General features: G+C 41.3%; 1 protein-coding gene across 3 annotated transcripts in view; it reads left to right on the top strand.

The window, feature by feature from the left end:
• The window catches only part of NRDC (nardilysin convertase), a 100465-nt gene that overhangs the window by 24039 nt on the left and 53963 nt on the right, over positions 1-22463 (top strand). The gene's annotated exons all lie outside the window — the stretch shown is intronic.

The following is a 22463-nucleotide window of genomic DNA, read 5'->3' as shown; positions in this document are numbered from 1 at the left end:
CCCCGTCTCTACTAAATATACGAAAATTAACTGGGTGTGGTGGCGCACGTGCGCCTATAGTCCCAGCTACTCTAGAGGCTGAGGCAGGAGAATTGCTTGAATCCGGGAGGTGGAGGTTGCAATAAGCTGAGATCGCGCCACTGCACTCCAGCCTGGCGACACAGTGAGACTCCATCTCAAAAAAAAAAAAAAAACCAATAAAAAAAAGAAAAAAAAAGTGCTGTCAAAGTCCTTTCCATCCTTCTCATGAACCTCCTTGAAGACCCTAGGATTTTGCTTGCCTGTGAAGTTTTCAGAAACTGCATCAGAATTAAGCAGTTAATTGTGGAAACAACTGAAAATGATCATAGTTAGAATTGACAAGGAAATTTGGTTATTTCTGTGGCCTACAATTTAACATAGTAACTATAATTATGACTGATAGCATATGCCCAGACATACCAGAATTGTGGGAGTCTTATAGAATTTTGGAACATATATTAATAACATTCATAATAAAAATATAACTCAAAGTTCAACATCGTTTCTTATTTGACAGTGCTTCTTTTTTTCTTTCTTTTTTTTTTTTTTTGAGACAGGTTCTTGCTCTGTTGCCCAGACTGGAGTGCAGTGGTCCAATCTCGGCTCACTGCAACTTCCACCTCCCAGGTTCAAGTGATTCTCCTGCTTTAGCTTCCTGAATAGTTGGGATTACAGGTGCGCCACCATGTGTGGCTAAATTTTGTAGTTTTAGTAGAGACGGAGTTTCACCATGTTGGCCAGGCTGATCTTGAACTCCTGGCTTCAGGTGATCCACCCACCTCGGCCTCCCAGAGTGCTGGGATTACAGGTGTGAGCCACTGCAACCGGCAGTGCTTCTTATGTAACTTAACATACCAAATAATTCCGTATGTCTTTTTTTTTTTGAGGCGGAGTCTTGCTGTGTTGCCCAGGCTGGAGTGCAGTGGCACTATCTCGGCTCACTGCAACTTCCACCTCCCTGGTTCAAGCAATTCCCCTGCCTCAGCCTCCCGAGTAGCTGGGATTACAGGTGCACACCACCACGTCCAGCCAATTTTTTTTGTATTTTTAGTTGAGATGGGGTTTCACCATGTTGGCCAGACTGGTCTTGAACTCCTGACCTCAGGCAATCCGCCCGCCTCGGCCTCCCAAAGTGCTGGGATTTCAGGCGTGAACCACCGCACCCGGCCCTGTCTTTCTTTTTTTTTTGAGACGAAGTCTCATTCTTGTCCCCCAGGTTAGAGTGCAATGGCAAGATCTCGGCTCACTGCAACCTCCGCCTCCCGGGTTCTCCTGTCTCAGCCTCCCAAGTAGATGGGATTACAGGCACCTGCCACCACACCCAACTGATTTTTGTGTTTTTAGTAGAGATGGGGTTTCACCATGCTGGCCAGGCTGGTCTCAAACTCCTGACCTCGGCTGGTCCGCCCACTTCGGCCTCCCCAAGTGCTGGGATTACAGATGTGAGCCACCGCACCCAGCCCCCGGCCTTGTCTTTCTTTTGGATGCTGCAGAGGCCCTCTGTAGCATCCCAAAGTTGGAGGTAAAAAAAAAAAAAAAAAGCTGGTGCAGTGGCTCACGCCTGTAATCTCAGCACTTCACGAGACTGAGGCAGGAGGATCACGAGGTCAGGAGTTTGAGAGCAGCCTGGACAATATGATGAAACCCTGTCTCTACTCAAAATACAAAAATTAGCTGGGCATAGTGGCACACGCCTGTAGTCCAAGCTACTCAGGAGCCTGAGGCAGGAAAATTGCTTGAACCCGGGAGGTGGAGGTTGCAGTGAGCTGAGGTTGCACCATTGCACTCCAGCCTGGGTGACAGAGCAAGACTTCATCTCAAAAGAAAAAAAAAAAAAGGATCCAAAATAGGATTACAGGTTGCTGTAAAATAAGTCATTCATTTAGCCAAAGTGATAATAAAAAGATTTTTAAAGCAAAAACCTTTACTCTTTGATAGATAGGAGACTTAGTTTTCCAAACATTCAAAGGACCTAAGAAAGATAGCCTAAGACAGAACCTCTCTTTCTTTTATCTCTCCTTTTTATTTTTTGCAGTTTACTCAAAATATGAGCAGAAATATTTTAGTGTCGTATTACTACTACACAAAATTTTTGCTTAAAAGAGAAAATCAAATTTTACTTTTGTATTAGTGTGCTGTTGATACTAAAGCTAATTTTATTTTTTAATCTAAAGACATTTTTACTATAAACATAATACAAATAAAAACTAAAATATTGAGAAAAGACAAAGTCATCCATTTACTGCCCTCCAATCCTACTATAACCACAGTTAGTAATTTACTTTGTCATCTTTTTTTTTCGTTCTTTATTTCTTTTTTTGAGACAGGGTCTCACTCAGTCACTCAGGTTGGAATGCAGTGGTGCAATCATGGCTCACTGCAGCTTTGATCTCTCTGGGCTCAGGTAATCCTCCCAACTCAGCCTCCTGAGTAGCTGGGACCACAGGTGCACACCACCATGCCTGGCTAATTTTGTATTTTTTGTAGAGATGGGGTTTCACCGTGTTGCCCAGGCTGGTGTCATTGTTTTATTATATTTTTGGTGTATTTTTTGCAGCCATGGTTACACCCATTCATACACTTTTGTATCTTACAGTTTTTATTTAATATGACATTTTCTTATGTTTTTAATAATATTCATTACTAACTTTTTTTTTTTTTTTGAAATGGAGTCTCACTCTGCTGCCCAGGCTGGAGTGCAGTGGCACAATCTCGGCTCACCACAGCTTCCGCCTCCTGGGTTCAAGCCATTCTCCTGCCTCAGCCTCCCAAGTAACTGGGGCTGCAGGTGTGTGCCACCATGCCTGGCTAATTTTTGTATTTTTAGTAGAGACGGGGTTTCACTCTGTTGGCCAGGCTGCTCTCAAACTCCTGACCTCGTGATCCGTCTGCCTCAGCCTCCCAAAGTGCTGGGATTACAGGCGTGAGCTACCGCCCCTGGCCTTTTTATTACTTATTTTTAAAAATTTAATGTCATTTAATTTTTTTCTGTAACCCAAGACAGTACTGACATTACCAATATTTGATGAGTATATAATGTGCCATTCATATATATCTGTTTGTTGACTATTTCCTAGATCAGGGGATGGCAAACTGTGGCCCCACATTTATAAGTAAAGTTTTATTGGAACACAGCCATGCTCATATTGTTTACATATTGTCTGTGACTGCTTTTTTGCTACAACAGCAGTGTTGACAAGTTATGACAGACAGTATAGTTTGCAAAGCCTAAAATATTTACTTTCTGGCCCTTTATAGAAAAAGTTTGCTGACCCCTGCCCTAAACTTTTAAGTGGTTTATAATTTGGCCTATTAAAAGTAACATTCACTTTGGTAGGCTACGGTGAGCAGATCACCTGAGGTCAGGAGTTTGAGACCAGCCTGGCCAACATGGCGAAACCCTGTCTCTACTAAAAATACAAAAATTAGCTGGGCATGGTGATGCCTGCCTATAATCCCAGCTACTAGGGAGGCTGAGGCAGGAGAATCACTTGAACCTGGGAGGCGAAGGTTGCAGTGAGCCAAGCTTGTGCCACTGTACTCTAGCTTAGGCGACAGAGCGAGACTGCCTCAAAAAAAAAAAAAAGAAAAAAGTTCCAAGATACCACTTGGAACATCCTTGTGCATATAAGTTTTCATACTCTGGACAACTTAATTGGGAAATGTTAACAAAAGTAGAATAATTAGATCTAATTAATAAAGATGTTTTTAAGGCTGATAGTGTCCCACACTATCTCTCTTGTAATATTCTAGCTACTACATTATAAAGGTGGTGGTAAGAAGAGAAAGGAGGGTTCTTGTAGGTAGCACTTCTCTGTTCCTTATTCTAGACATGTAAGTTTATACGCTCAATGAACATATTTTTGGTTTTAATTTAAAGTCACCCCCAGAAAAGTAATAGTAATTGCAGCGGGAACACCAATTGGAAGAAAGCTTATACTTTCTACTGGGGATGAAAAAGTAGGCAGAAGTAAACTCTCCAGGTGACCAAGCTGTATATGAAATGCCATTTCAAGCTAGCTGTAGTGGCCAAAAGACACTGGGAGAGTTGAGTAAGAGAAAGAGGTGGCAGTTTCCACACTGAGCGAGCTGCGGCAGCAGTGAACACAGAGGCAGCTGTGAGTGTGAATGATAGACATGAGTCTGTACAACTGTAGTTAAACTGTCTCCAGATAAGAAAATTCTAGGGCAACTATCCTATATTTTTGAAGAAAAAACAATTCTATCTGGGGAAGTTTTAATCTTCAGAAAGAAAAACTTACGGAATGGGAAAATCAACCCTATCTAAACCAACCCTGAGTAGTCAACCCAGGTCAACTCTGAGTATCTCTGAGGTGAAAGATGAAGCACACTGATGGGTCTCAAATCCAGTCTTGAATGAATAAAATACGCATCAGGGAAGCATAGATGTCATCTTCTAAGGCAAGCATTCTGAGGATCTGGCAGTATAAATCCGTCAATTAATTTATAATGTAATTGGACACCACTATGGCCAAAGTAAAGGAGGTGGGCAAATCTGGATCACCTTACAATTTTCAAGATGCCTTCAAGATCCCCCTTGTCCTGTTACGGCTTCGGGAAGCAGTGATGGGAGTAGGCACCACAGTCTGTAACCCTTCCCCTTCAGTCTCAGTACAGACAAAGCAGATCAGCTGGGGCTGTGGTACAATCTCACACAGTTTACTTCATGCTAGTTTTTACGCTCCGTGAGATCCAGGTAAACTGAGAATGCTATGCATCTCCTACATCTAACTACATCATTTCTAAATACTGAGAAATATTTTGGCCAGGTGCGGTGGCTCACGCCTGTAATCCCAGCACTTTGGGAGGCCGAGGCGGGTGGATCACGAGGTCAGGAGATCGAGACCATCCTGGCTAACCCGGTGAAACCCCGTCTCTACTAAAAATACAAAAAATTAGCCGGGCGTGGTGGCGGGCGTCTGTAGTCCCAGCTACGCGGGAGGCTGAGGCAGGAGAATAGCGTGAACCCGGGAGGCGGAGCTTGCAGTGAGCCGAGATCGCGCCACTGCACTCCAGCCTGGGCGATAGAGCGAGACTCCGTCTCAAAAAAAAAGAAATATTTTAAGTTTTAATACTTAGGAGTATTTTAAGTTACTGTAAAGACTTTGAAACTATAACACAGGTACCCTCCCCCGTGATGTTTTTCCTAGTCATCCTGGGTCTCAAGTAGCTACATGGCATCCAAGATAGGCAGGGCCTGTCTGAGGCCTGAATTTACTCACCAGCAGTAGATCTCATGACAGAAGACAGAAATGGGAAGACAATGCCTGGAGGATGGAACCCTCCCAGAATAGCCAGGAGGCAAAGCTAGGGCAGGGGAAAAGGGGCTATGTTGGGCTTGATTCTGCCTTGCAGCTGGTGGCCTAGGCATTGAGAATGTGTCCTCGTGCCTCACTGTGGGCATACATCCAGACCTCTGACTCCAGAGGCTCAAAACCAAAAACAGTCAAATCAAGCAAGTATCAAATTATATTTAACTGATAATTTTGAAGCCATTTCTATTTTACTAACAATTTAAAACTACCTTTATTTGCTAAATATTACATACATGTAACACATATAGACACACAGACACAAAGACAGGAGCAGATATTATAGCTTTCATAAAGAATTCTCATTTGCTGGCTTTTAAATAGTTTTTCTTTTCTCCATTCAGACTGTCATTCTATTACCTGTTTCATTGCCCTAAGCGGTTGTTAGGTAGGCAACCTTAAATTTGCATTTCTTGTCCGGGCGTGGTGGCTCAAGCCTGTAATCTCAGCACTTTGGGAGGCCGAGACGGGCAGATCACGAGGTCAGCAGATCCAGACCATCCTGGCTAACACGGTGAAACTCCGTCTCTACTAAAAAATACAAAAAACTAGCCGGGCGAGGTGGCGGGCGCCTGTAGTCCCAGCTACTCAGGAGGCTGAGGCAGGAGAATGGCGTGAACCCGGGAGGCGGAGCTTGCAGTGAGCTGAGATCCGGCCACTGCACTCCAGCCTGGGCGACAGTGCGAGACTCCGTCTCAAAAAAAAAAAAATTTTTGCATTTCTAATGGGACAACTCATAAGTGAAATAAGGCAGAAAATTTATATCTCAAAAGCACAACCTAAGACTTTAGGCGTACATATTGTGCCATCATTTGCTCAAACCAAGGAAAAAATGGTGTAAGTAAAATTTCAGTTAAGATGTCCAGAAAAGGAGCTTAAACAAAGGTTTGACTTGTTACATAATTTTAAAACTATGATAAAAGTTTCTAATATAGACAGGCAGACACCCTTACAAATGGGGATTTCCTTTATAGATGTAAATTTATTTTACAGAAGAATTTCAGGATAGCCAGTTAAATGCCAGAAAGGTGTATTTTAGTTAGGTAGGTGGTTTATTTAACTTAGCTGCTGTTTCTTAGCTACTGAGTTCGGGGTAGATGGAGCCCATTGAGGAATAGGGCAAAGAAAGCGTTACTCTGTGCTTGGACTCAGACTGGATAGATCTAAAAAAGAAGCAAGTCTGCTTTACCCACTGGTTTACATTTTATAAACATTTTATCCAGGATATCTTTATTTTCACCCTTGAGGCAGGATAGTATCTATGCCAAAAGGTTAGCAGATTTAATTTTTCTTGTCAGTTATTCACCTAAGCTTTTTATTTGCCTTTTTTTTTAAAAAAAAAAAAAAAAAAAAAAAAGGTTTGCCTCTGTGTAATCACAAAGGCGCAATCACAGCTGATTTGCAGCTTTTACCTCCTGGGCTCAAATGAATTTCCTACCTCGCTTCCCAAGTGGCTGGAACTACAGGTGTGCACCACCATATCCAGGTGATTTTTAATTTTTTGTAGAGAGGAGATCTCACTGTGTTACATAGGCTTGTCTTGAACTTCTGTGCTCAAGCGATCTTCCTGCTGTGATCTCCCAAAGTGCTGGGATTACAGGCACGAGCCACCACACCTGGTCTTATTTGCCTTTTGTGAAGAGTCTTTTAATAAAGCAATTAAAATATTGAAATGTTTTTAGAAGCTTCTGCACATCAGTAGGCATCCTTGGAGACTAATTCAGGAGCCCTCATTTTCAAGTGCTGTGTTCATTAGGAACGGTCCATTGTAATTTTAAGTTACTAAGATTTTGCCATTTCTGTAAGTAGTTACTACCTCTGGGGCCTAATATTTATACATTCTACCTTCTAGCTGGAAGGTAGAATACTGTGTTCTTCTGATGCTAATGATCCAATATTTCCCTTGAATCCTGGATTTGGTCCTCAGATCCCCTTGATCAATTTAGTTAATGATTTTTCCCTACCTAAGGGTACAAGAAAAATAATGTAGAACATGAAAATCTCTGCAAATTTCTGAAGTTTGCACCCCCTGTAATATTACCATTCACTGCTAGTTTCTGCCTGACCCTGGACATCTGCGTCCTCTTGACTGAATCCCAGTCAGTTAATTATCAGATCCAATCCAATCATGGGCCCAGTCCAGTTTCTGTTGCGACTTCCAGACCCAGTTTGGATCAGTAGTTTGCTCAGACTCAGTTCTAAACACAAATCTGTTGAGCTTCAGAATCTCAGCGAGAACTTATTCATGATATCAGTTGCTTCCAGAAAGCAATGGACAAAGTGAATCTCAGGGGTACCTTGCTTGGTCACTCCATGCTCCTGGGCATGCCATCTATTGAAAACCTTAGACATACTAAACTTAACAGAGTTTAATTGAGCAAAGAATGGTTCACAAATGGGTAGCCGGGGAACCAGAATAGGTTCAGAGAGGCTCTGGTGCAGTCCCATGATTGAAGATTTATGGACACAGAAAGGAAAGTCATATACAGAAAACAGAGGTGAGGTACAGAAACAGCCAGATTTGTTACAGTTCAGGCATTTGGAGTATCTGAACATAGTTTGAACAGTTGGTTGCCTTTAATTGGCTGAAACTCAGTAATTAGCACAAAAGTAGGTTACGGTCTGTTTATACATCTAGTTAAGTTTCAGTTCACTGTGTACAGAGAAACCTTTAGGCCAAACTTAAAATATGTAAGGAGGTGGCTTTAGGCTAAACTTAATTTAACAAATGTTATATGTATTGGTTTTCATCCATGGTTCCTGGCTTGTAACTCCCATAGCCCTTGTTAAAGTCTTTTTGTTACAATGTTGGGTGTGTCAGGTCTCATGGGCAGGCCTCAGGAAACAGAATTTCTCAGACCTTCTCCCACCCATCTCTCATCTGTCCCAAGACAAGACCCTATAATCTTCCCTGCCTTTCTGATTGGGAGTTTAAGGCCCTCCTCAGAAGGTGTCCCACCTTATCCTTGGAGGAAGGAATGCTGATATTTTGAAATTTCCATAAAAACCCAGGAGCACTAGGTTCCAAGAGCTTCTGAATGGCTCAACACATGGAGGTTCTTGGAGGGTGGCCTGCACAGGAAGGGCATAGAAGCCCTGTGCCTCTTCCCCCATACCTCACCCTGTGCATCTCTTTATCTGTAATATCCTTTACAATAAACCAGTAAATGTTAAGTAAGTGTTTCCCAAAGTTCTGTGAGCCCTCCAGCACAAACCCAAAGAGGGGGTCGTGGGAACCCCAACTTGAAAGCCGGTAAGTCAGAAGTTCCAGAGGTCTGGACTTGAAACTGGTATGTTTGTTTGTTGGCAGGGCAGTCTCGGGGACTGAGCCCTCATCCTGGGGGATCTGACGCTATTTCCTGGTAGTGTTGGAACTGATTTGGAGGACACCCAGTTGGTGTCCACTGAAGAATTAGCACGCATTTGGTCACAGAAGACTTCGGTTGATGACCATTGTAGTAGTATGAGAGAAAAAGAAAAACAGTTCGAGAGTTTTTCCAAAACAAACATCTAGAAATGAAATTACTAGATTAAAAGTATTCAGAGTTTACATTAAAAATAAAAATGGCTGTATTTCCCTACAAGAATGTGATACCATTTGAGATTCATCAGAAATGTGTGAGAATAATCTGTCCACTTATCAGCACTGGATAGCAGTTGTTTTTATTTTTTGTTTAGTTAATTTGCTGGATGAAAAATATTTCATTGATTTAAGTTGATTATCTTTGATTTCTAGTGAGATTGTGCATCATTTTATTTGACATCTTGTATTCTTGTAATGTGTGCAGTATATATTATTATTATTATTATTTTTTTTTTGAGACAAGGTCCCCATCTGTCGCCCATGCTGGAGTGCCATGGCGCAATCTTGGCTCATTGCAACCTCTTCCTCCCTGGCTCAAGCGATTCTCCAGCTTCAGACACCTGAGTAGCTGGGATTACAGGCTTGCGTCACCATACCCAGCTACTTTTCTTTTTTGTATTTTTTGTAGAGACAGGGTTTTGCCATGTTGGTCAGGCTGTATAGTACATATTTTTAAACTTATTTTTTTTTTCTCTTAATGATTTGAAGGAACTCTTACATGTTATTAGTTTTTCCCCCCAGTATGCAATTTGCTATTTGATTTTGTTTATGATATTGTTTTATAAAAGCTTAAAATTAGTATACAGTGAAATCTTTTCATTTTTTTTTCTTTATAAGGGTCTGGATTTTTTATCCTGTTTGGTACAAATTTTCTTCACCCAAATATACCAATTTTTTTTTCTTAAATAAAAACATTCTTTCCTTTTAGCTCTGTTATAGAACTGAACTTGGGTCTGCTCGCCTGGCACAATAAGGACATAAACACACTGAGGTTTTGTAGCAGTAGAAAGGAAGGCATTTATTTTCAGGATGCTGTGCAAAAAGGACCAGGTAGCTAAATGCTTAAATCCTGACCTCCCTGATGATTTGCAGGTAAGGGTTTTTAAAGGCAGGGGTAAATTTCTGGATTGCAGAAGTTACAGGCAAAATCATAAACCATACATGGAGGGTTACACATTGATTTTGGCCTAAAAGGGTGGGATATCTTGAAGCAGTGATATATAGCTCGTGGGTATAGTAGAAGATTTTCTGATTTGCCTCCTTTCCTTTAAGGAGGCAAAGCTTTGTCTAAAAATTTGAGATCAGCAGAAAAGAATGTTAGCACTGGCTTGTGGGTATAACCTTCCCCAGGCCCCTCAGAAAGGAATTTAGAACAAAGAAGGAGAGTCAGAGTTCAGTCCCCAGTTCCTCTATATATGAGGTTGCTGTGCTGGCAGATCCTTTTGGTATGGGCCCAGGTTTCTGAAAAACAACTGGAGACATGTTAAGATGTTTAGTTTATATAGGGAAGCAAACATTCTTGTGACTCTTAATTTCCTTGGCTATTTTTGTTGTTGTTGTTAGAGATGGGGGGTCTCGCTCTGTTGCCCAGACTGGTCTTGAACTCTTGGCCTCAAGTGATCCTCCCACCTTGGCCTCCCAAAGAGTTAGGATTACTGGTGTCAGCCATCATGCTGGGCCAGCTTGGCTATTGTTACTATTACCTGCATGTTTATCAAGTTGCACATTTATTTTTCAGGACTAGCTAGGTGCCTGAAGTTTCCCTTGAAATAACTCGATTTTCCTTTTTTCTATGCTTAGGGTCCCTGCATCATCTCAATTCCCCATCTTTTGTCACCTGTCAATCCTGTGGGGTACTGGGGTACAGACTGCTCTGCCTACTTCCTGTTGATTTGGGGCAAAGATTGAGGACTAGAATATGAGGATAGTAAGTTTCTTTTTTTTATTTTTATTTTTATTTTTTGAGATGGCGTCTTGCTCTGTCACCCAGGCTGGAGTGCAGTAGCATGTTCTCAGCTCACGGCAACCTCTGCCTCCTGGGTTCAAGCGATTCTTCTGCCTTAGCCTCCCGAGTAACTGGGACTACAGGCGTGCACCACCACGCCTGGCTATTTTTTGTATTTTTAGTAGAGATGGAGTTTCATCATATTGGCCAGGCTGGTCTCGAACTCCTGACCTTATGATCCGCCCGCCTCGGCCTCCCAAAGTGCTGGGATTACAGGCATGAGCCACCACCGGGCCGAAGATAGTAAGTTTCTAGCACAGAATTCAAAGTATCCATGAATCCCAGGCATGGCACCATGGTGCTGAACTGTCTTTATTTGTATTAGTCACTGCCTTATTACATTTTAACACACATTTGGTTTTGATATAAAGCACAAGAAAAATTAGCAAGATTGATATGTGTAACTTCAGCAATCCAGAAAACATGAATTGTATTCCATGAGGAATCCAAGAAAATAAAGAAGAAAACCAGTCCTTAGGGACCAACAGGGAGACCTGTTGTAACCAGGTGACTTGTTCTCTAATTTATCTTAGATGAGTTTCTACTTCAGCAGATTCATTTATATAAGTATAGCATGTGGTATTTACTACCATACCCACTCCTCCCTGCTTGGCTAAGATGTAATTTAAAGCTATCCTATTATCTTAAGACACCTGAGCCAATGAATTAATTCTTTTCTGCTAGGCAGCTATTGCTGCTGAAGTTTCCTTAGCAAGAATTCCTAAAGTAAGGGAGAGATTTCTAATCATGTGCTCACCTCATAGGACGCCACTCCCCACCGAAGTAACAAAGTCCATCCAGAGAAATAACCCACCTCCATCTTTTTAGTACCTGGGCAAGAATAGATTTGTGGATCCCAAAGTGAGTATGTGGACTTGTTTACTTTTAATGAGTTAATTTGCTTGGAGCTAAGATATGGGACTTCTGACATGTTTAGAGAGTAGGCTTCTAAGGAGGGAGTAGGGCTGTTGCTCCTCAAGAGGCAAAATCAAGTAAGCCTTTTATATAGAGGCAGAGTCTCATGATTTCTGGCAAATTTGTTTGAGATAGCTTCAAGTGAAGGGACTTCCAAAATAAAGGAATTCTTTTGTATAATATTCTTCTTTTTTTTTTTTTGAAACAGTCTCCCTCTGTCACCCAGGCTGGAGTGCCATGTCTTGGCTCACTGCAACCTCTGCCTCCTGGGTTCAAGCAATTCTCCTGCTTCAGCCTCCTGAGTAGCTGAGTTTACAGGCCCACGCCACCACGTTTGGCTAATTTTTTTGTATTTTAGTAGAGACGGGGCTTCACCGTGTTGGTTAGGCTGGTCTCAAACTCCTGACACTGTGATCCACCCATCTCAGCCTCCCAAAGTGCTGGGATTACAGGCACGAACCAACGTGCTTGGCCAGGAATTCTTTTACGTAATATTCTGAAAGGGGCCCTCAGAAATATGACAATCGAAGGAACTTCAGTATTATTGTTCTATTAACTGGGTCGGATGACATATCTTTAGATTATCTGTCTTGTCAACGTCTGAGAAATTCTAATTATAAAATTGCCCTTTTAATTTGGGAGGATGAAAGTCCGCAAGGAAGCATAACAAAAAGGCAATTATATTTATAGTTCAGTGTGATCACCTGGAGTATTTAAGACCCCAGGGCAGCACATAGAATTTGCTAAGCCAGTAGTAGACAGAGAAAATAAGAAAAGTGGCCAGGTGCGGAGGCTCACATAAAAGACTATAAACTATGTAAAACTATAAAAAAACTATATATAAAACTATAAAAAACTATATATGTAGTTTAAACTATAAAACTATATATATAACAAAACTATATAAACTAGTTTTAAGACCTCATATATATGTTATATATAATTATGTATATATAGTTATACAACTTTATATATAGTTGTATATATAGTTATATACACATACACACACAAATATGGCCTAAATATTAGTTTTAATTAGACTTTTCACTATAGAGTTCTTAAAAAAATATCCTTTCAAATCTCTGTCAGATTTTTAGCTGGGACAAACAGTTGACATTTCTGGCTTTTGAACTCTTTTTCACCCCAAAGATATTCTCCCCCATGAAACTAAGAAGGCTTAGCCAGGGTTATGACTTCAACAAGGATACGTGAGGTCTCGAAAGAGGTGGAAAGCAGTTTTCACAAGGTTCAGAGCTGCCCCAAAGACAGCTTAAAGAAAGGAAAATTTTGTCAGCCATAAATGGAGTACAGACCACATTTCTGTTTGACCATATTCTCTAGAGCTTCAGTTTCTCAGCTGACCATGCACACACAAAACCTGTACCAAAAAACATACCAAAAAACCTGTAGGCTGCCCCCCGCACAGACGGAGGACAGGAAATCAAAAGCTGCCCATAGAAGGAAAAAGGAATGATAAATGGCAAAAGTCACACAAATATCAAACCAAAAACTGATGTGTTTCCTGGCTGGGAATTCAACCCAGGGAGTCTCAGTGCTTTACCACTGCTGTTCCTGGAGGGGATCTAAAGCAGGCAGTTTTGAGCTTGCAAAGGATTTTAACCTTGTTTTAGGTGAGATATTTGTTCTTTAATTTAGTCAAGTGAATTCTCAAGGCTAGTCACGACACTATTAAGTGTCCTTTGTAAAATTTGTTTAGAAAATATATTTTTTTGTAAAATCAATTGTTTAGAGAGATGCCCGAGATTATTTTAAAATTTATGGGTCCAGTTTAAAGATTCCCCTTTTCAGGCTTTCTTTTGAAGTCTAAAGAATATTGTGGCCAAGCATTACTGCAATAAAAAAAAAAAATCTTTTTTTTTTTTTCCTTGGACCCTAATCTAAAAATGCCCCAATTCTGCAGAATACACCCTAATGGGCTACAAAGGAAATAGAACTTGTGTTTCTCAAATGAAACAAAACCTTGGCCAAGGCATTAAAAGTTTGTCACAAAATCTAGGTGACAAACCTTTAATGCCTTGGCCAGGTGTTAAGTATTAAATAGATTTTCAAGCAAGCAAATCACAATCAAATTGCAAGTTTTCAAGGTTTCAGTCTTCATCTTTGGAGTATCTCCCACCAAATGCATTCTGATGAAGTAGAGCCCAGATTTGCTGAAGCAAGGCCAGATTTCCTGCTGAAAGGAAAAATACTATGGGGCTATCGCCCATGAACCCACCACTTACCAAAAGACATCTTCTCAGGTGATTTGTTTCTAATGCTGTGAAAGTAGAGCACCACAGGCCAACGGTGTCTGATTGCCCGCCAAATACACGGATCTGTCCCTGAATAAAATAATTCAGGCAGCTGCTGGATTGGGCCCAAGGGTGGCTGCGGCCAGGGACATATGTGCTACAGATGAGGCACCCACTCCAGACTTTTGTCCCTTTTTGGTTGCCAATGTCTAGAGAACCAAACCGGAGTCAGCTCACCCAGTGCAGTAAGACCGGATATCCACACTAAGATTTTGCATTGGTAAGAAGAAAGGCATGGTGTTTATTTACAGGGTGTCAAGCAAGGAGGACCAGGTGACTAACCCTTAAATTCTGACCTCCCAGATGATTTGCAGGTAACAGTTTTTAAAGGCAGGGGTAAATTTATCAGGATAGCAGACGAGTTCAGTCCTCAGTTCCTCCTTATCTGAGGTCTGTGTGCCCGCAGATCCTTTTGCAGGTTTCTGAAAAACAACTGAAGAGACAGATGTTGAGATGTTATCTTTAGTTTCTGTAGGGAAGCAAACTTTCTCATGACTCTAACTTCCTTGGCTATTTTAAAGTTACTGTTACTTGCTTATCAAGTTGTATGTTTACTTTCCAACGCTGGCTAGGTGCCAGAAATTCCCCTTGAAATAACTCAAGATTTTCTTTTATTTCTATGCTTAGGGGCCCACAGGCCCTTACGAGGTGTCCCTGTTCTGTTTCAGCTCTAAGTAATCTGAAATTTGTAAGTGTTGAAGGTAAGGTAGACATGGCTATTTTTTCCTCACTAAATGAATAGCCTGTTGTTTCAGCATCATTTGTTGAGTTGTGGTAGTAAATGGCATTGTAACAGTATTATATACACTGCTCTGTTTTTAGAACCTATTCTCTTTCATTGATCTGTTGGTGTACCTGTTAGTAGTTCAGCTTCATTTCAGTCACCTTAAAATTCTGTATTTTTATTTATTAAGTTTTTTTTTTTTTTTTTTTTTTTTGAGATAGAGTCTCGCTCTGTTGCCCAGGCTGGAGTGCAGTGGTGCAATCTTGGCTCACTGAAACCTCTGCTTCCTGGGTTCAAGTGATTTTTGTGCCTCAGCCTCCAGAGTAGTTGGGATTACAGGCATGCACGACCACGCCTGGCTAATTTTTGTATTTTTAGTAGAGACAGGGTTTTGCCATGTTGGGCAGGCTGATCATGAACTCCTGGGCTCAAGGAATATGCCTGTCTCAGCCTCCCAAAGTGCTGGGATTACAGGCGTGGGCCACTACGCCCAGCCTAAAGTCTGTATTTTTATACCTGGTAAGGCAGTTCCTTCCCCTTGTTCTTCCTTTTATTTATTTCTTTCTTTTTTTTTTTTTTTGATGGAGTCTCACTTTGTTGCCCAGGCTAGAGTGCAGTGACGCGATCTCGGCTCACTGCAAGCTCTGCCTCCCAGGTTCACGCCATTCTCCTGCCTCAGCCTCCCGCGTAACTGGGACTACAGGCGCCCGCCACCACGCCTGGCTAATTTTTTGTAATTTCAGTAGAGACGGGGTTTCCCCGTGTTAGCCAGGATGGTCTTGATCTCCTGACCTCGTGATCCGCCCGCCTCGGCCTCCCAAAGTGCTGGGAATACAGGCGTGACCCACCGTGCCTGGCCATCCTTTTCAAAATGTTCTTGGCATTTTTGTGGGTTTTAGTCCACATGAATTTTAGATTCAGTATGTCAAGTTCCACAAAAAAATCTTGTTGGGTTTTATTTATTTATTTTTAGACGGAGTCTTGCTCTGTTGCCCAGGCTGGAGTGCAATGGCGTGATCTCTACTCACTGCAAGCTCCGCTTCCCAGGTTCACGCCATTCTCCTGCCTCAGCCGTCCACGTTGCTGGCACTATAGGCGCCCGCCACCACGCCCGGCTATTTTTTTACTTTTTATTTTTTTTTATTTTTTATTTTTTATTTTTTTTTGAGACAGAGTCTTGCTCTGTCACCCAGGCTGGAGTGCTGTGGCCGGGTCTCAGCTCACTGCAAGCTCCGCCTCCCGGGTTCCCGCCATTCTCCTGCCTCAGCCTCCCGAGTAGCTGGGACTACAGGCGCCCGCCACCTCGCCCGGCTAGTTTTTTGTATGTGTTTAGTAGAGACAGGGTTTCACCGTGTTAGGCAGGATGGTCTCGATCTCCTGACCTCGTGATCCGCCCGTCTCGGCCTCCCAAAGTGCTGAGATTACAGGCTTGAGCCACCGCGCCCGGCCATTATTTTTTTATTTTTAGTAGAGACAGGGTTTCACTGTGTTAGCCAGGATGGTCTGGATCTCCTGACCTCGTGATCCGCCTGTCTTGGCCTCCCAAAGTGCTGGGATTACAGGCGTGAGCCACCGCCCCCGGCCCTTGTTGGGGTTTTTTTTTATGGGAATTGCCTTGAATTTATAGATTAACTTGGAGGAAGAATTGGTATCTTTATAACATTGGATGTTGCCACCCAGTAATATAGTATGACTGTTTAGTGAGGTCTTTTATTTCACCTGTAAAGTTTTCTAGTTTTCCTAATGTTGGCTGTGTTTAGTGGTATTAAAAAGAATGTGTTCTAGTGTCATGCTACTTAGGGACTGACTAGTCCCTGCGAAGCCACGATAAGATTGGGCAAATAACAGACCTTTTTTTGTGCTTCAGTTTCCTTATCCATAAAATGGAAGTAACAACTCATTAGGATTGTTGTGAAGATTAACTGGGTTAAGACGTTTAAGTTAATACATTTAAAATGTGAGCTATTGTTACTAGGTATGTTTATACATTTTATAGTTTATATTGCTTTGGCCAAAGGGATTTGAAAAAAATCTTACTTATCTTTGATGTATAGGAAAGCTACTGATTTTTGTTTATAGTTCTTTGATTTTGGCTACTTTGCTGAACTCTGTTTAGTAGTAATAGTTTTTAGGTTTTGTTTTTGGTAATTCTCTTGCTTGTTCTAGGTAATAATATGTTTTGTAATGATTTGTTTTAGCTTTCAATATTTGTACCTCATAATTATTTTTTATTTATGTACATTTTGCATATTTTTTCATTTATTAGGACCTCCAATACAATATTGAATAGTAGTGACGATAAAGGACATTTTGTTCATGACTGTCTTAAAATGGATTTGATGTTGATTTATAGAAGTGATCCTCCATAAAACTAAGGGCTTTATGTGTACTTAATTTGCTAAGGAGTGAGTTTTGTATTTTTGCAAAATCATTTTTATTGTCCAAATCATAAATGAATTTTTTTATTACAAAAGATTGAAAAAGTTTAAGAATTATAAAGTGTCGGCTGGGCGCAGTGGATCACTTGAGGTCAGGAATTCGAGACCAGCCTGGCCAACATGGTGAAAACCCCGTCTGTATTAAAAATACAAAAATTAACCAAGTGCGGTGGTCCATGCCTGTAGTCCCAGCTACTTGGGGGCCTAAGGCAGGAGAATCACTTTGAACCTGGGAAGTGGAGGTTGCAGTGAGCCGAGACCGCACCACTGCACTCCAGGCTGAGCGACAGAGTGAGACTTGGTCTGAAAAAAAAAAAAAAGAATTATAAAGTGTGAAAGATCTTTGTACCTCTCTTTACTTTTTCTCCTTTCCCCAGATATACATTGCCATTACATTTGGTTTGCATACTTTTAGTTCTATTGTTGTACCTTTATATGCATTTAATGTATACATGTCGTACACATAGCTTTCATTTTTTTTAAACTGGGTGTTAGATTTTGTCTCATATTTTGTTTCATTAAGTATATATTAAGTACCTACTATATATCAGGTCCCCTCCAGGCATTAACATTCTTTTGTTTATTCAACATCTGTTTCTTAAATGTTTGGTATATATATGCCTGGTGTTGTCCCAGGATATAGATGTGAAGGAAAGAAAAGCTCTGTCCTCAGAGATAACATTCTAATGTTGCAGACAGAAAATAAAATCAAGTAATGATAAATGGTGCGAAGGAGGTTAAAGCAGGATAAAAGAGAATAGAAATGGGCGAAAGAGCTATTTTAGATAGTGTGGTCAGAGAAGGCATTTCTGAAAAGGGGACATTTCTTTTCTTTCTTTCTTTCTTTTTTTTTTTTTGAGACGGAGTCTTGCTCTGTCGCCCAGGCTGGAGTGCAGTGGTGCGATCCTGGCTCACTGCAACCTCAGCCTCCCAGGTTCAAGTGATTCTCCCACCTCAGCCTCCTGAGTAGCTGGGACTACAGGCTCCCGCCACTACACCAGCCTAATATTTGTATTCTTAGTAGAGTGGGGGTTTCGCCATTGTTGGCCAGGCTGGTCTTGAACTCCTGACCTCAAGTGATCTGCCCGCCTCGGCCTTCCAAAGTGCTGGGATTACAGGTATGAGCCACTGCGCCCGGGTCAAAAGGGGACATTTCATGAAAGACTTGAAAGAGGTAGAGCAGTCAGGCAAATACTTTATCCGGGTCAAGAGCCCCTAAGACCAAAAGAACAGCAAGCACAAAGGCTTTGGACTGAGATTCTGTTGGCAGTGTTTAGGAAACAACAATAAAATCATTTGGTCAGAGCAAACAGAATGAAGGAAGAGTAGTGGGAAAGAAGGTTGGAGAGGTAAAGGGGAACGAGATTATATTGAGCATTGTAGAGGCCACGGTAAGGATTTCGGATTTTAAGTATGGTGGGAAGCCAATGATGAATTTTGGAAAGGGAAATAGCCTTGTATTAGTTTGCTAAGGCTGCCATAACAAAATATCAAAGAAAGAGTAGCTTAAATAACAGCTATGGGGTCTAGAAGTTCAAGATCAAGCTGTCAGCCTATTTGGTTTCTTTCTTTCTTTTTTTGAGATGGAGTCTTGCTCTGTCGCCCTGGCTGGAGTGCAGTGGCACAATCTCGGCTCACTGCAGCCTTCGCCTCCTGGGTTCAAGTGATTCTCCTGCCTCAGCCTCCCGAGTAGCTGAGATTACAGGCACGTGCCGCCATACCCGGCTAATTTTTTTGTATTTTTAGTAGAGATGGGGTTTCACCATGTTGGCCAGGATGATCTTGATCTCCTGACCTCATGATCCGTCCACTTTGGCCCTATCTGATTTCTTCTGAGGCCTTTCTGGCTTGTGGTTGGCCTTTTCCTTGGTATCTCCTCACATGGTCTTTTCTCTGTGTGCACACATATCTGGTGTACCATTGTGTTTCCAAATTTCTTCATTTTTTTAAGGGTACCATTCAGATTGGATTTGGACCTACTCTAGAGGCCAGATGTTTAACTTAATTACCTCTTTAAAGGCCCTGTCTATAAATATAATCACACCCTGAGGTATTAGGGTTTAGGGATTCAACATAGGAATTTTGGGGGAACACATTTCAGCCCATACATAGCAGGGCTCATTTGCTTTACTTAGCCTGCTGAGAATTGACTTGAGGTGTGTGGAGCGGGAGGGGGAGTAGATGGTGGTGGGGGAGGGGGGCGTGGATGGTGGTGGTGGAGGCAGGTGTAGCCAGGTTATTGAGGTGAAAATGGAAACAGAGTTAGGAGATTAGACAAAACGACAACATGCACTATGGAAATAGCTGTGGAGTTGATGAGACGTTATCAGAATTGTGATTTATTTTGAAAGTAGAATGCATAGGATTATTTTGAGAATAGATTTTTAGATTTTTTTCTGTTCTTTTTATTTATGAAAAATTTAAGCTGGAAAAAAATGCACTTTACAAAGACCAAGTACAGTTCCCCTTTCCTGGCTTTTTTTTTCTCCCCAACCTGAGTTGATATCTGATATAGATATTGGGACTACCTCAAATTCTGCTTCTCTATGATTCTGTGTCTCTGAGATTCATCTTAGAATTTATTTCTGGACAGATTGTTCATATTCTTGGAAAACAGCTCTTGGATTTTAACTTGTCCTGCTGTTGGGTTGTGTAAGGGAGGAAAGTAATTTTTTTTTCAACCCTCGTAAGTTATTATTTGGAATGGTCCTCTCTAACAAAAGATTAGCAAAAGAAAAACAAATATAAGTTTGTTAACATGTATAATTCATAAATATATGGGAGATACTCAGAGAATGAGTTGGCTTTTAATTCCAGCTTATATAGTATCTTCAACAAAGAACAGTAAATGTTTAGAAAAGTGTCAAGACAGCGAAAAAGAACTTTGAGTCTGTAGGGGCAGCAACTTGTAGAAAGGCAAATAATGGCAGGCAAAGCATAATTAGTAAACTTGTTAATGTGGATTCGTTTGGTGTCGTATCCAGACCAATACAGATGTAAAGTTGTATTTGGTGGTTAACTTGTGTTCTTCCACGGTAGAAAGGGGATGGGTTTTTTTTTTGTTTTTTGTTTTTAACCTTTTTTGTCTTTGGAGTAAATTTACGTCCTGCTTTTAGGCAAGTGGAGGGCAGAGAGCTTTCCTGCATCTGCTTTTTAATTGCCTTCAGTTCAACAATCCTTATGCCAAGGAGGCATATTTTGAGGTGGCATATTGCTGTCTCCTACATTTGACTGTTTGGCACAGAAGTACATGGCCTGACTAGCCAACTTATTATAGAATGAAGGCCTTTACAGCTTCTTTGGAAGTGGTGAATGACAAATCCAAAACTACTCAATTTAAGAACTAGGACCTACTTCTGGTAGTCTCGAACATTTTAATACCTCTGTATCCTTACATGTTGCCCTGCCCTCCCACCCCAACAAGTATTTTGCTTTTTTTTTTTTTTTTTGAGACAGGTTTTTGCTTTGTTGCCCAGGCTGGAGTGCAGTGGCATGAACTTGGCTCACTGCAACTTCCACCTCCCGGGCTCAAGCCATCCTCCCATCTCAGCTCTGGAGTAGCTGGGACCATAGATGCACCATGCCTAGCTAATTTTTGTATTTTTTGTAGAGATGGGGTTTTGCCATGTTGCCCAGGCTGATCTTGAACTCCTGGACTCCAGTGATCTACCTGCCTTGGCTACCCAAAGTGCGGGGATTACAGGTGCAAGCCACTGTGCCCCGCCCTGTTTTGCATTTTGTGTTTATCATTCCTTTGCTTTAAAAAAGTTTTATCACACACACACATATATATATGTATACCTAAATAATACACCGTTTACTTTCGCTTGTTTTTTGGCATTATATCAATGGGACTCATAGTATTTTTTCGTGAGTTGCTTTTTTCACTCATGTTTTTAAGATTAACCAGTGTTGTAGTTTGTGGCTGAATTCTGTATTTCCCTGTGTTACAATATTCCACTGTGAAGAAAATTTTCATTATATGAATATACCACAGTTTTTTATTCTGCTGTCAGTAGACTTGGATTGCTTCTGGTTTAAATAATTGAGCTTATTGCCCTGAGGCTCTCTTTGCTCTTATTTATTGATCTGAAGCTTAGAGTTTTTGTTGGGTTTCCTGGGAAGAACCAGTATCTAAATACATGTTTATAGGTCTGTGGTTTTCTCTGCTGTTTTCTCCATTAATCTGATCAAATTTACACGTCTTCTAATGATTTCTAAAAATTTGTGATCTGCTAACATTGTCCTTTCCTGTTTTCTGTCTATTATGATTTTATTCTCACAAACCAAAAATAAATAAATAAATAAATAACGTTTTTTTCTATCACTTAAATGTGATTATTTTTTATTATTTATTTATTTATTATTTTTTGAGACAGGGTCTCATTTTTCACCCAGACTGGAGTGAAGTCGCCCGATCTGGGCTCGCTGCAGCTGGCTTAAGTCATCCTGGGCTCAAGTCATCCTCCCACCTCAGCCTCCTAAGTAGATGGAACTACAGGCATATGCCACCATGCCTGGTTAATTGTTTTGTATTTTTTGTAGAAACGAGGTTTCGCTACATTGCCTGCTGGTCTTGAACTCCTGAGCTCTAAATGTGATTATTTTATATGGAAGGTAGATAAATCCCAGTGTTCAGTCTTCCATCTTAGGCCAGAGGTTCTCTTCCTTGTCTTTTTTTGCATGTTATTCTTAGTTTTTGCTTGACTTTTTATCTTCGAGGATTTACTTAAGTGTACCTTGTCTTAGACGCCTTCCCTGACTGCTTCTTTCTTTCTTACATTCTGTGTTTGTCTCTGTCATTGTGTATTGTACTGGCTCATCTCATTATTAGACAGTCAGTGCCTGATGGTGAGGAATTTTGTTTTTACCCTTTTTATCCTTAACGCAGCATGGTATCTGATATGTAAAAGGTGTTAAATAAATGCTTATTGAGTAAATACATGAAAAAATTAGTATAAATGGGGCTGGATGCAGTGGCTCATGCCTGTGGTCCTAGCACTTTGCGGGGCCGAGGTGGGTGGATTGCTTGAGCCCAGGAGTTCAAGACCAGCTTCGGTAACATGCCAAAACACTGTCTAAAAAAATACAAAAATTAGCCAGGTATGGTGGCCTGTGCCTGTGATCCCAGCTACTCCGGAGACTGAGGTGGGAGGATTGCCTGAGGCCAGGTGGTCGAGGCTGCAGTGAGCTGAGATCGTGCCACTGCACTCTAGCCTACACAACAGAGTGAGACCTTGTCTCAAAAAAAAAAGGGGGGGGGAGATGGGAGTGGTCTGTAATAGATACCTAGTCATCAAACTGGCACAGTAGTTTTGCAGATAAGAATCGGGAGCTTGACATGGTGGCAC

Source organism: Theropithecus gelada, chromosome 1 (assembly GCF_003255815.1).
Source record: "Theropithecus gelada isolate Dixy chromosome 1, Tgel_1.0, whole genome shotgun sequence".
NCBI classification, from domain to species: domain Eukaryota; kingdom Metazoa; phylum Chordata; class Mammalia; order Primates; family Cercopithecidae; genus Theropithecus; species Theropithecus gelada.
The sequence above is the reverse complement of the archived record's forward strand: the minus strand, read 5'-3'. Positions and strand labels throughout refer to the sequence as shown.